This window comes from Oncorhynchus kisutch, unplaced genomic scaffold, assembly GCF_002021735.2.
Source record: "Oncorhynchus kisutch isolate 150728-3 unplaced genomic scaffold, Okis_V2 scaffold3972, whole genome shotgun sequence".
Lineage (NCBI taxonomy): Eukaryota > Metazoa > Chordata > Actinopteri > Salmoniformes > Salmonidae > Oncorhynchus > Oncorhynchus kisutch.
Genome location: NW_022265917.1, coordinates 30,001 through 42,500, shown reverse-complemented (window position 1 = coordinate 42,500; position 12,500 = coordinate 30,001). Strand labels below are relative to the sequence as shown.

The following is a 12,500-nucleotide window of genomic DNA, read 5'->3' as shown; positions in this document are numbered from 1 at the left end:
TCAATACCTCAACCAACCAATACACCAACCAACCAATACATCAACCAACCAACACATCAATACATCAACCAACCAATACATCAACCAACATATATATCAATACACCAACCAACCAATACATCAACCAACCAATACATCAATCAATACATCAACCAACCAATACATCAACCAACCAATACATCAATCAATACACCAACCAATACATCAACCAACCAATACATCAACCAACCAATACATCAATCAATACACCAACCAATACATCAACCAACCAATACATCAATCAATACACCAACCAATACATCAATACACCAACCAACCAACACATCAATACACCAACCAATACACCAACCAACCAATACACCAACCAACCAATACATCAACCAACCAACCAATACATCAACCAATCAATACACCAACCAACCAATACACCAACCAACCAATACACCAACCAATACATCAACCAACCAACCAATACATCAACCAATCAATACACCAACCAACCAATACACCAACCAACCAATACATCAACCAACCAACCAATACATCAACCAACCAATACACCAACCAACCAATACACCAACCAATACATTAATCAACCAGTCAATACATCAACCAATCAATACATTAATCAATCAACCAGTCAATACATCAACCAATCCATACATCAACCAATCAATACATCAACCAATAAATTAATCAATCAAGCAGTCAATACATCAATACACCAATACATCAACCAATACATTAATCAATACACCAACCAATACATCAACCAATACATTATTCAATCAACCAATCAATACACCAACCAATACATTAATCAATCCATAATCACAGCATCAGGTATCATCAACTGGCCCCCAGGAGTGTAGTTCTATCCTAGTGGAGGATGCTGGGTGGTGGTATAGGAGTAGAGGATGCTGGGTAGTGGGATAGCAGTAGAGTATGCTGGGTATTGTTGTGGTATAGCAGTAGAGGATTCTGGGTAGGGGGATAGCAGTAGAGTATGCTGGGTAGTGTAGTTCTACCTTAACCAGGGTGTATGAGTGGAGGATGCTGGGTAGTGTAGTTCTACCTTAACCAGGATGTATGAGTGGAGGATGCTGGGTAGTTTAGCCACACCCATGTATACGATTGATCACAGAGCCGTGCAATCTCCATAGACAAACATTGGCAGTAGAATGGCCCGTACTGAAGAGCTCAGTGACTTTCAACGTGGCATCGTCATAGGATGCCACCTTTCCAACAAGTCAGTTTGTCAAATGTCTGCCCTGCTAGAGCTGCCCCAGGTCAAAGGTAAGTGCTGTTATTGTGAAGTGGAAGTGTCTAGGAGCAACAACGGCTCAGCCGCGAAGTGGTAGGCCACACAAGCTCACAGAACGGGACCGCCGAGTGCTGAAGCGTGTAAAAATCGTCTGTCCTCAGTTGCAACCCCTCACTACAGAGTTCCAAACTGCCTCTGGAAGCAACCCCTCACTACAGAGTTCCAAACTTCCCCTGGAAGCAACACTCACTACAGAGTTCCAAACTGCCTCTGGAAGCAACACTCACTACAGAGTTCCAAACTGCCTCTGGAAGCAACCCCTCACTACAGAGTTCCAAACTGCCTCTGGAAGCAACCCCTCACTACAGAGTTCCAAACTGCCTCTGGAAGCAACCCCTCACTAGAGTTCCAAACTGCCTCTGGAAGCAACCCCTCACTACAGAGTTCCAAACTGCCTCTGGAAGCAACCCCTCACTACAGAGTTCCAAACTGCCTCTGGAAGCAACCCCTCACTACAGAGTTCCAAACTTCCCCTGGAAGCAACACTCACTACAGAGTTCCAAACTGCCACTGGAAGCAACACTCACTACAGAGTTCTAAACTGCCTCTGGAAGCAACACTCACTACAGAGTTCCAAACTGCCTCTGGAAGCAACACTCACTACAGAGTTCCAAACTGCCTCTGGAAGCAACACTCACTACAGAGTTCCAAACTGCCTCTGGAAGCAAGGTCAACACAATAACTGTTTATCGGGAGATTCATGAAATGGGTTTCCATGGCCGAGCAGCAGCACACAAGCCTAAGATAGCAGTAGAGGATGCTGGGTGGTGCTGTGGTATAGCAGTAGAGGATATTGGGTAGTGCTGTGGTATAGCAGTAGAGGACGCTGGGTAGTGTAGTGGTATAGCAGTAGAGGATATTGGGTAGTGCTGTGGTATAGCAGTAGAGGATGCTGGGTAGTGTAGTGGTATAGCAGTAGAGGATATTGGGTAGTGTAGTGGTAGAGCAGTGGAGGATGCTGGGTAGTGTTGTTCTACCTTAACCAGGATGTATGAGTGGAGGATCATGAGGTTGGTGTTCATCTCAGCAGGGATTCTGATCTTCTGTGTCTGCAGCTCAGTGTACATACTGAACAGCACGTCATGGGCGGTACGGTAGTTCCCTGGAACACACATGCACACAAACACGCCCTTTAAGGTGTGTACATGACTGTGTGTATATGAGTGTGTGTATACATATGACTGTGTGTATATTTATGACTGTGTGTATATACAGTACCAATCAGAAGTTTGGACACCTACTCATTCAAGGGTTATTTATTTATTTTTACTATTTCCCACATTGTAGAATAATAGTGAAGACATAACAACTATGAAATAACACATATGGAATCATGTAGTAACCAAAAAAGTGTTAAAACAAATAAATAAATAAATAATATTTGAGATTCTTTAAAATAGCCACCCGCCTACATGACAGCTTTGCATACCTCTTGGCATTCTCTCAACCAGCTTCATGAGGTAGTTACAAATTCCAAAAATTAACTTTTAACAAGGCACACTTGAGTAATTGAAATGGATTCCAGGTGACTACCTCATGAAGCTGGTTGAGAGAACAGGGATGAGTGTGCAAAGCTGCCATCAAGGCAAAGGGTAGCTACTTTGAAGAATCTAAAATAAAATATATATAAAATATGTTTAACACTTTTTTGGTTACTTCATGACTCCATATGTGCTATTTCATAGTTTTGATGTCTTCACTATTATTCTGCAGCGATATGCCATCCCATCTGGTTTGCGCTTAGTGGGGCAATAATTTGTTTTTTTCAACAGGACAATGACCCAACACACCTCCAGGCTGTGTAAGGCCTATTTGACCAAGAAGGAGAGTGATCAAGTGTCAGATGACCTGGCCTCCACAATCACCCGACCTCAACCCAATTGAGATGGTTTGGGATGAGTTGGACCACAGAGTGAAGGAAAAGTAGCCAACAAGTGCTCAGCATATGGGAACTCCTTCAAGACTGTTGGAAAAGCATTCCATGTGAAGCTGGTTGAGAGAATGTCAAGAGTGTGCAAAACTGTCAGCAAGGCAAAGGGTGGCTACTTTGAAGAATCTCAAATATAAAATCTATTTTGATTTGTTTAACACTTTTTTGGTTACAATATGACTCCATATGTGTTATTTCATAGTTTTGATGTCTTCACTAATATTCTACAATTCTAGAAAATAGTAACAATAAAGAAAAACCCTTGAATGAGAAGGTGTCCAAACTTTTGACTGATACTGTATATGAGTTTGTATATATACACATACATATACATACTATACATAAATAAATATATATACACACAAGTGTGTGTGTGTGTATATATTATAAATATATACAGTGGGGCAAAAAAGTATTTAGTCAGCCACTAATTGTGCAAGTTCTCCCACTTAAAAAGATGAGAGAGGCCTGTAATTTTTGTCCCCTTGTTTTCCACCATAATTTGCAAATAAATTCATTAAAAATCCTACAATGTGATTTTCTAGATTTTTTTTCTTCTCATTTTGTCTGTCATAGTTGAAGTGTACCTATGGTACCTACAGGCCTCTCTCATCTTTTTAAGAAGGAGAACTTGCACAATTGGTGGCTGACTAAATACTTTTTTGCCCCACTGTATATATTTATAATATATACACACACACACACTTGTGTATATATATATATATATATATATGTGAGTGTTGTACCTGCAGACTGCTCCTCTGGTATATATATGTGAGTGTGTACCTGCAGACTGCTCCTCTGTATATATATGTGAGTGTGTACCTGCAGACTGCTCCTCTGTATATATGTGTGAGTGTGTACCTGCAGACTGCTCCTCTGTATATATATGTGAGTGTGTACCTGCAGACTGCTCCTCTGTATATATATGTGAGTGTGTACCTGCAGACTGCTCCTCTGTATATATATGTGTGTGTGAGTGTGTACCTGCAGACTGCTCCTCTGTATATATATGTGAGTGTGTACCTGCAGACTGCTCCTCTGTATATATATGTGAGTGTGTACCTGCAGACTGCTCCTCTGTATATATATGTGAGTGTGTACCCTGCAGACTGCTCCTCTGTATATATATGTGAGTGTGTACCTGCAGACTGCTCCTCTGTATATATATGTGAGTGTGTACCTGCAGACTGCTCCTCTGTATATATATGTGAGTGTGTACCTGCAGACTGCTCCTCTGTATATATATGTGTGTGTGAGTGTGTACCTGCAGACTGCTCCTCTGTATATATATGTGAGTGTGTACCTGCAGACTGCTCCTCTGTATATATGTGTGAGTGTGTACCTGCAGACTGCTCCTCTGTATATATATGTGAGTGTGTACCTGCAGACTGCTCCTCTGTATATATATGTGAGTGTGTACCTGCAGACTGCTCCTCTGTATATATGTGTGAGTGTGTACCTGCAGACTGCTCCTCTGTATATATATGTGAGTGTGTACCTGCAGACTGCTCCTCTGTATATATATGTGTATATGTGAGTGTGTACCTGCAGACTGCTCCTCTGTATATATATGTATATATGTGAGTGTGTACCTGCAGACTGCTCCTCTGTATATATATGTATATATGTGAGTGTGTACCTGCAGACTGCTCCTCTGTATATATGTGTGAGTGTGTACCTGCAGACTGCTCCTCTGTATATATATGTGAGTGTGTACCTGCAGACTGCTCCTCTGTATAATATATGTGAGTGTGTACCTGCAGACTGCTCCTCTGTATATATGTGTGAGTGTGTACCTGCAGATGCTCCTGTATATATATGTGAGTGTGTACCTGCAGACTGCTCCTCTGTATATATATGTATATATATGTGAGTGTGTACCTGCAGACTGCTCCTCTGTATATATATGTGAGTGTGTACCTGCAGACTGCTCCTCTGTATATATATGTGAGTGTGTACCTGCAGACTGCTCCTCTGTATATATATGTGATGTGTACCTGCAGACTGCTCCCTCTGTATATATGTGTGAGTGTGTACCTGCAGACTGCTCCTCTGTATATATGTGTGAGTGTTGTTACCTGCAGACTGCTCCTCTGTATATATATGTATATATATGTGAGTGTGTACCTGCAGACTGCTCCTCTGTATATATATGTGAGTGTGTACCTGCAGACTGCTCCTCTGGTATATATACTGTGAGTGGTGTTAACCTGCAGGACTGCTCCCCTCTGGTACCTATATATGTGAGTGTGTACCTGCAGACTGCTCCTCTGTATATATATGTGAGTGTGTACCTGCAGACTGCTCCTCTGTATATATGTGTGAGTGTACCTGCAGACTGCTCCTCTGTATATATATGTGAGTGTGTACCTGCAGACTGCTCCTCTGTATATATATGTGAGTGTGTACCTGCAGACTGCTCCTCTGTATATATATGTGAGTGTGTACCTGCAGACTGCTCCTCTGTATATATATGTGAGTGTGTACCTGCAGACTGCTCCTCTGTATATATATGTGAGTGTGTACCTGCAGACTGCTCCTCTGTATATATATGTGAGTGTGTACCTGCAGACTGCTCCTCTGTATATATATGTGAGTGTGTACCTGCAGACTGCTCCTCTGTATATATGTATATATAGTGAGTGTGTACCTGCAGACTGCTCCTCTGTATATATATGTGAGTGTGTACCTGCAGACTGCTCCTCTGTATATATGTGTGAGTGTGTACCTGCAGACTGCTCCTCTGTATATATATGTGAGTGTGTACCTGCAGACTGCTCCTCTGTATATATATGTGAGTGTGTACCTGCAGACTGCTCCTCTGTATATATATGTGAGTGTGTACCTGCAGACTGCTCCTCTGTATATATATGTGAGTGTGTACCTGCAGACTGCTCCTCTGTATATATATGTGAGTGTGTACCTGCAGACTGCTCCTCTGTATATATATGTGAGTGTGTACCTGCAGACTGCTCCTCTGTATATATATGTGAGTGTGTACCTGCAGACTGCTCCTCTGTATATATATGTGAGTGTGTACCTGCAGACTGCTCCTCTGTATATATATGTGAGTGTGTACCTGCAGACTGCTCCTCTGTATATATATGTGAGTGTGTACCTGCAGACTGCTCCTCTGTATATATATGTGAGTGTGTACCTGCAGACTGCTCCTCTGTATATATGTGTGAGTGTACCTGCAGACTGCTCCTCTGTATATATATGTGAGTGTGTACCTGCAGACTGCTCCTCTGTATATATATATGTGAGTGTGTACCTGCAGACTGCTCCTCTGTATATATATGTGAGTGTGTACCTGCAGACTGCTCCTCTGTATATATATGTGAGTGTGTACCTGCAGACTGCTCCTCTCTAGCGATGATGATGGCAGTACATGCTGCCTCTCTGTACTGCAGCAGGCCCATGTAGAGACGGAACAGGTACTTGGCATCCTGGGAGGAATGGGGAAGACAACACCACTACTCAGTGATAGGCTCCCTGTCAGATGGCAGCCAATCAGACGGCACGTCAGAGAGAGCAAACGCACGGATTGGGTGGCAGGTGGAGGGGTGGGGACAGAGAGCCCACACAATGCTTATAGTGTAAAATAAATATCTCTCTGACGGACGGACAGACAGACACAGACAGACAGACAGACAGACAAAAGCCAAGCGACTATTCCAATCAATTAAAGACAGACAGACAGATATTGATGAGTTAGTATAATATTGATTACCTTGGGCATGCCGTCACTTTCCCCCATCAGGTAATCAATCAGCTGATTGGTCAAAGACTCATCCTTGGCTTGGCCCACCTGGAAAACACACACACACACCCAGTCTTGTATAACTAACCTTGTGGGGACACACTTACCCTAAACACACAGTCTTGTATAACTAACCTTGTGGGGACACACTTACCCTAAACACACAGTCTTGTATAACTAACCTTGTGGGGACACACTTACCCTAAACACACAGTCTTGTATAACTAACCTTGTGGGGACACACTTACCCTAAACACACAGTCTTGTATAACTAACCTTGTGGGGACACACTTACCCTAAACACACAGTCTTGTATAACTAACCTTGTGGGGACACACTTACCCTAAACACACAGTCTTGTATAACCAACTATTCAAAATATTATTTTCCCTAACCCCTAGTTCCTAACCCATACTCCTAACCCTAGTTCCTAACCCATACTCCTAACCCTAAACCCTAGTTCCTAACCTATACTCTTAACCCTAAACCCTAGTTCCTAACCCATACTCTTAACCCTAGTTCCTAACCTATACTCTTAACCCTAAAACCCTAGTTCCTAACCCATACTCCTAACCCTAGTTCCTAACCCATACTCTTAACCTAGGTCCTAACCCATACTCTTAACCCTAGTTCCTAACCCATACTCTTAACGCTAGTTCCTAACCTATACTCTTAACCCTAAACCTAGTTCCTAACCCTAACCCTAGTTCCTAACCCATACTCTTAACCCTAGTTCCTAACCCATACTCTTAACCCCTAGTTCCTAACCCTAACCCCATACTCTTAACGCTAGTTCCTAACCCATACTCTTAACCCCTAGTTCCTAACCCTAACCTATACTCTTAACCCTAAACCCTAGTTCCTAACCCATACTCTTAACCCTAGTTCCTAACCCATACTCTTAACCCTAGTTCCTAACCTATACTCTTAACGCTAGTTCCTAACCCATACTCTTAACCCTAGTTCCTAACCCATACTCTTAACGCTAGTTCCTAACCTATACTCTTAACCCTAAACCTAGTTCCTAACCCTAACCCTAGTTCCTAACCCATACTCTTAACCCTAGTTCCTAACCCATACTCTTAACCCCTAGTTCCTAACCCTAACCCATACTCTTAACGCTAGTTCCTAACCCATACTCTTAACCCCTAGTTCCTAACCCTAACCTATACTCTTAACCCTAAACCCTAGTTCCTAACCCATACTCTTAACCCTAAACCTAACCTTAGCTCCTAACCCTAATTCTAACCTTAACCCTAGTTCCTAACCCTAAACCTAAAACTAACCTTAGCTCCTAACCATAACCCTAGTTCCTAACCTATACTCTCAACCCTAGTTCCTAACCTATACTCTTAACCCTAGTTCCTAAACCCATGCTCTTAACGCTAGTTCCTAACCCATACTCTTAACCCTAGTTCCTAACCCTAACCCTAGTTCCTAACCTATACTCTTAACCCTAAACCCTAGTTCCTAACCCATACTCTTAACCCTAGTTCCTAACCTATACTCTTAACCCCTAGTTCCTAACCCATACTCTCAACCCTAGTTCCTAACCCATACTCTTAACCCTAGTTCCTAACCTATACTCTTAACCCTAACCCCTAGTTCCTAACCCATACTCTCAACCCTAGTTCCTAACCTATACTCTTAACCCCTAGTTCCTAACCCATACTCTTAACCCTAACCCCTAGTTCCTAACCCATACTCTTAACCCTAGTTCCTAACCCATACTCTTAACCCTAACCCTAGTTCCTAACCTATACTCTTAACCCTAAACCTAGTTTCCTAACCCATACTCTTAACCCTAGTTCCTAACCTATACTCTTAACCCTAACCCCTAGTTCCTAACCCATACTCTCAACCCTAGTTCCTAACCTATACTCTTAACCCTAGTTCCTAACCTATACTCTCAACCCTAGTTCCTAACCCATACTCTAACCCTAGTTCCTAACCCATACTCTCAACCCTAGTTCCTAACCTATACTCTCAACCCTAGTTCCTAACCCATACTCTTAACCCTAGTTCCTAACCCATACTCTTAACCCTAGTTCCTAACCTATAACTCTTAACCCTAGTTCCTAACCTATACTCTCAACCCTAGTTCCTAACCCATACTCTTAACCCTAGTTCCTAACCTATACTCTCAACCCTAGTTCCTAACCCATACTCTTAACCCTAGTTCCTAACCCATACTCTTAACCCTAGTTCCTAACCCATACTCTTAACCCCTAGTTCCTAACCCTAACCCATACTCTTAACGCTAGTTCCTAACCCATACTCTTAACCCCTAGTTCCTAACCCTAACCTATACTCTTAACCCTAAACCCTAGTTCCTAACCCATACTCTTAACCCTAAACCTAACCTTAGCTCCTAACCCTAATTCTAAACCTTAACCCTAGTTCCTAACCCTAAACCTAAAACTAACCTTAGCTCCTAACCATAATTCTAACCTTTACCCTAACCCTAGTTCCTAACCCATACTCTTAACCCTAAACCTAAAAATAACCTTAGCTCCTAACCCTAATTCTAACCTTAACCCCCCCTAGAAACAGATAAACACACACACACACACACACACACACACACACACACTCCTGTCACCGTCTCTATAGCCATCTCGATGGCCAGGTTGTCATCAGTGTTGGGACATTTCAGGAAGTGCTTCAGGGCCTGAGAGAGAGCAAGAGCGAGCGAGCGAGAGCGAGAGAGAGAGAGAGAGAGACAGACAGAGACAGAGAGAGAGAGAGGGGGGGGTGAGTGAATGGGCCAATTTATTAATGGGGGGTGGATGAATGGATAGATAGATAGATAGACAGTACTTTGCTGTACAGATAGATAGATAGATAGATAGATAGATAGATAGATAGATAGATAGATAGATAGACAGTACTTTGCTGTACTGGCCACACTTGTGGAAGAACCTCCCAGCCTGCAGGTGTTTGTTCTCCCCCCTGGAAAGTAGAGAGCCATACTCTGGTAGTCCTCCTGGGTGGCCTCAGAGCCTGTACACACACACACACACACACACACACACAACACAACACACACACACGAAATATTCACTACTTTCCACTGATTATGAATGCATCAACACTAACAGGGTACATCTGATAGACTCCCTCCTCCCACCCCCCCCCCCCCCCCCCTCCTCTCAGCCCACAGACTCCCCCCCCCCCTCTCAGCCCACAGACTCCCCCCATCCTCTCGGCCCACAGACACCCCACCCTCCCCTCTCAGCCCCCAGACACCCCCCCCTCCTCTCAGCCCCCAGACACACCCACCCCCTTCCTCCCAGCCCACAGACACCCCCCCTCCTATCAGCCCACCAGACACCCCCCCTCCTCCCAGCCCACAGACACCCCCCCCTCCTCTCAGCCCCAGACACTCCCCCTCCTCTCAGCCCCCAGACACCCCCCCCTCCTCTCAGTTCCCAGACACCCCCCCCTCCTCTCAGCCCCCACCCCCCCTCCTCCCAGCCCCCAGACACCCCCCCCCTCCTCTCAGCCCCCAGACACCCCCCCTCCTCCCAGCCCCCAGACACCCCCCCTCCTCTCAGCCCCCAGACACCCCCCCTCCTCTCAGCCCCCAGACAACCCTCCTCCTCTCAGCCCCCAGACACCCTACCCCCCCCCCTCCTCTCAGCCCCCAGACACCCCCCCTCCTCTCAAGCCCACAGACACCCCCCTCCTCTCAGCCCCCAGACACCCCCCCTCCTCTCAGCTCCCAGACACCCCCCCCTCCTCTCAGCCCCCAGACACCCCTCCTCCTCTCAGCCCCCAGACACCCCTCCTCCTCTCAGCCCCCAGACACCCCCCCTCCTCTCAGTTCCCAGACACCCCCCCTCCTCTCAGCCCCCACCCCCCCTCCTCCCAGCCCCCAGACACCCCCCCTCCTCTCAGCCCCCAGACACCCCCCCTCCTCCCAGCCCCCAGACACCCCCCCTCCTCTCAGCCCCCAGACACCCCCCCTCCTCTCAGCCCCCAGACACCCCTCCTCCTCTCAGCCCCCAGACACCCCTACCCCCCCCTCCTCTCAGCCCCCAGACACCCCCCCTCCTCTCAGCCCACAGACACCCCCCCCTCCTCTCAGCCCCCAGACACCCCCCCTCCTCTCAGCTCCCAGACACCCCCCCCTCCTCTCAGCCCCCAGACACCCCTCCTCCTCTCAGCCCCCAGACACCCCTCCTCCTCTCAGCCCCCAGACACCCCTCCTCCTCTCAGCCCCCAGACACCCCCCCTCCTCTCAGCCCACAGACACCCCCCCCTCCTCTCAGCCCCCAGACACCCCCCCTCCTCTTAGCTCCCTGACACCCCCCCTCCTCTCAGCCCCCAGACCCCCCACCCCCCCTCCTCTCAGCCCCCAGACACCCCTCCTCCTCTCAGTCCCCAGACACCCCTACCCCCCCCTCCTCTCAGCCCCCAGAAACCCCCCCCCTCCTCTCAGCCCACAGACACCCCCCCTCCTCTCAGCCCACAGACACCCCCCCTCCTCTCAGCTCCCAGACAACCCCCCTCCTCTCAGCTCCCAGACACCCCCCCCTCCTCTCAGCCCCCAGACCCCCCCACCCCCCCTCCTCTCAGCCCCCAGACACCCCTCCTCCTCTCAGCCCCCAGACACCCCTACCCCCCTCCTCTCAGCCCCCAGAAACCCCCCCCTCCTCTCAGCCCACAGGACACCCCCCCTCCTCTCAGCCCACAGACACCCCCCCTCCTCTCAGCTCCCAGACACCCCCCCTCCTCTCAGCTCCCAGACACCCCCCCCTCCTCTCAGCCCCCAGACCCCCCCACCCTCTCAGCCCCCAGACACCCCTCCTCCTCTCAGCTCCCAGACCCCCCCCCCCCCTCTGAGCCCCCAGACCCCCCCACCCCCTCCTCCTCTCAGCCCCCAGACCCCCCTCCTCCTCTCAGCCCCCAGACACCCCTCCTCCTCTCAGCCCCCAGACACCCCTCCTCCTCTCAGCCCCCAGACACCCCCCCTCCTCCCAGCCCACAGACACCCCCCCTCCTCTCAGCCCACAGACACCCCCCCTCCTCTCAGCCCCCAGACACCCCCCCTCCTCTCAGCCCCCAGACACCCCTCCTCCTCTCAGCCCCCAGACACCCCCACCCCCCCCCCCCTCCTCTCAGCCCCCAGACACCCCCCCTCCTCCCAGCCCACAGACACACCCCCCCTCCCAGCCCCCAGACCCCCCCCCTCCCAGAGACTGACTGATGATGTCAGCGTAGCTGTCCATCTGCCCGTGTTGCTGTGCCAGCTGGAAGGCCTCGTCGTTACAGTGGGACAACACCAGGAACTGGATGGCTGAGCCGTAGTCACTTAGACGCAGGAAGAACCTGAAACACACACACACAGATAGACATAAACACACACAAACACACAGACACACACACACACACACAGACATAAATACACACCACACACACACACACACACAGATAGACATAAACACACACAAACACACAGACACACACACAGACAT

At 47.7% G+C, this 12,500-nt stretch overlaps 1 pseudogene; it reads right to left on the bottom strand.

The window, feature by feature from the left end:
- The window catches only part of LOC116372940 (WD repeat-containing protein 19-like), a 26,320-nt pseudogene that overhangs the window by 5,497 nt on the left and 8,323 nt on the right, over positions 1 to 12,500 (bottom strand).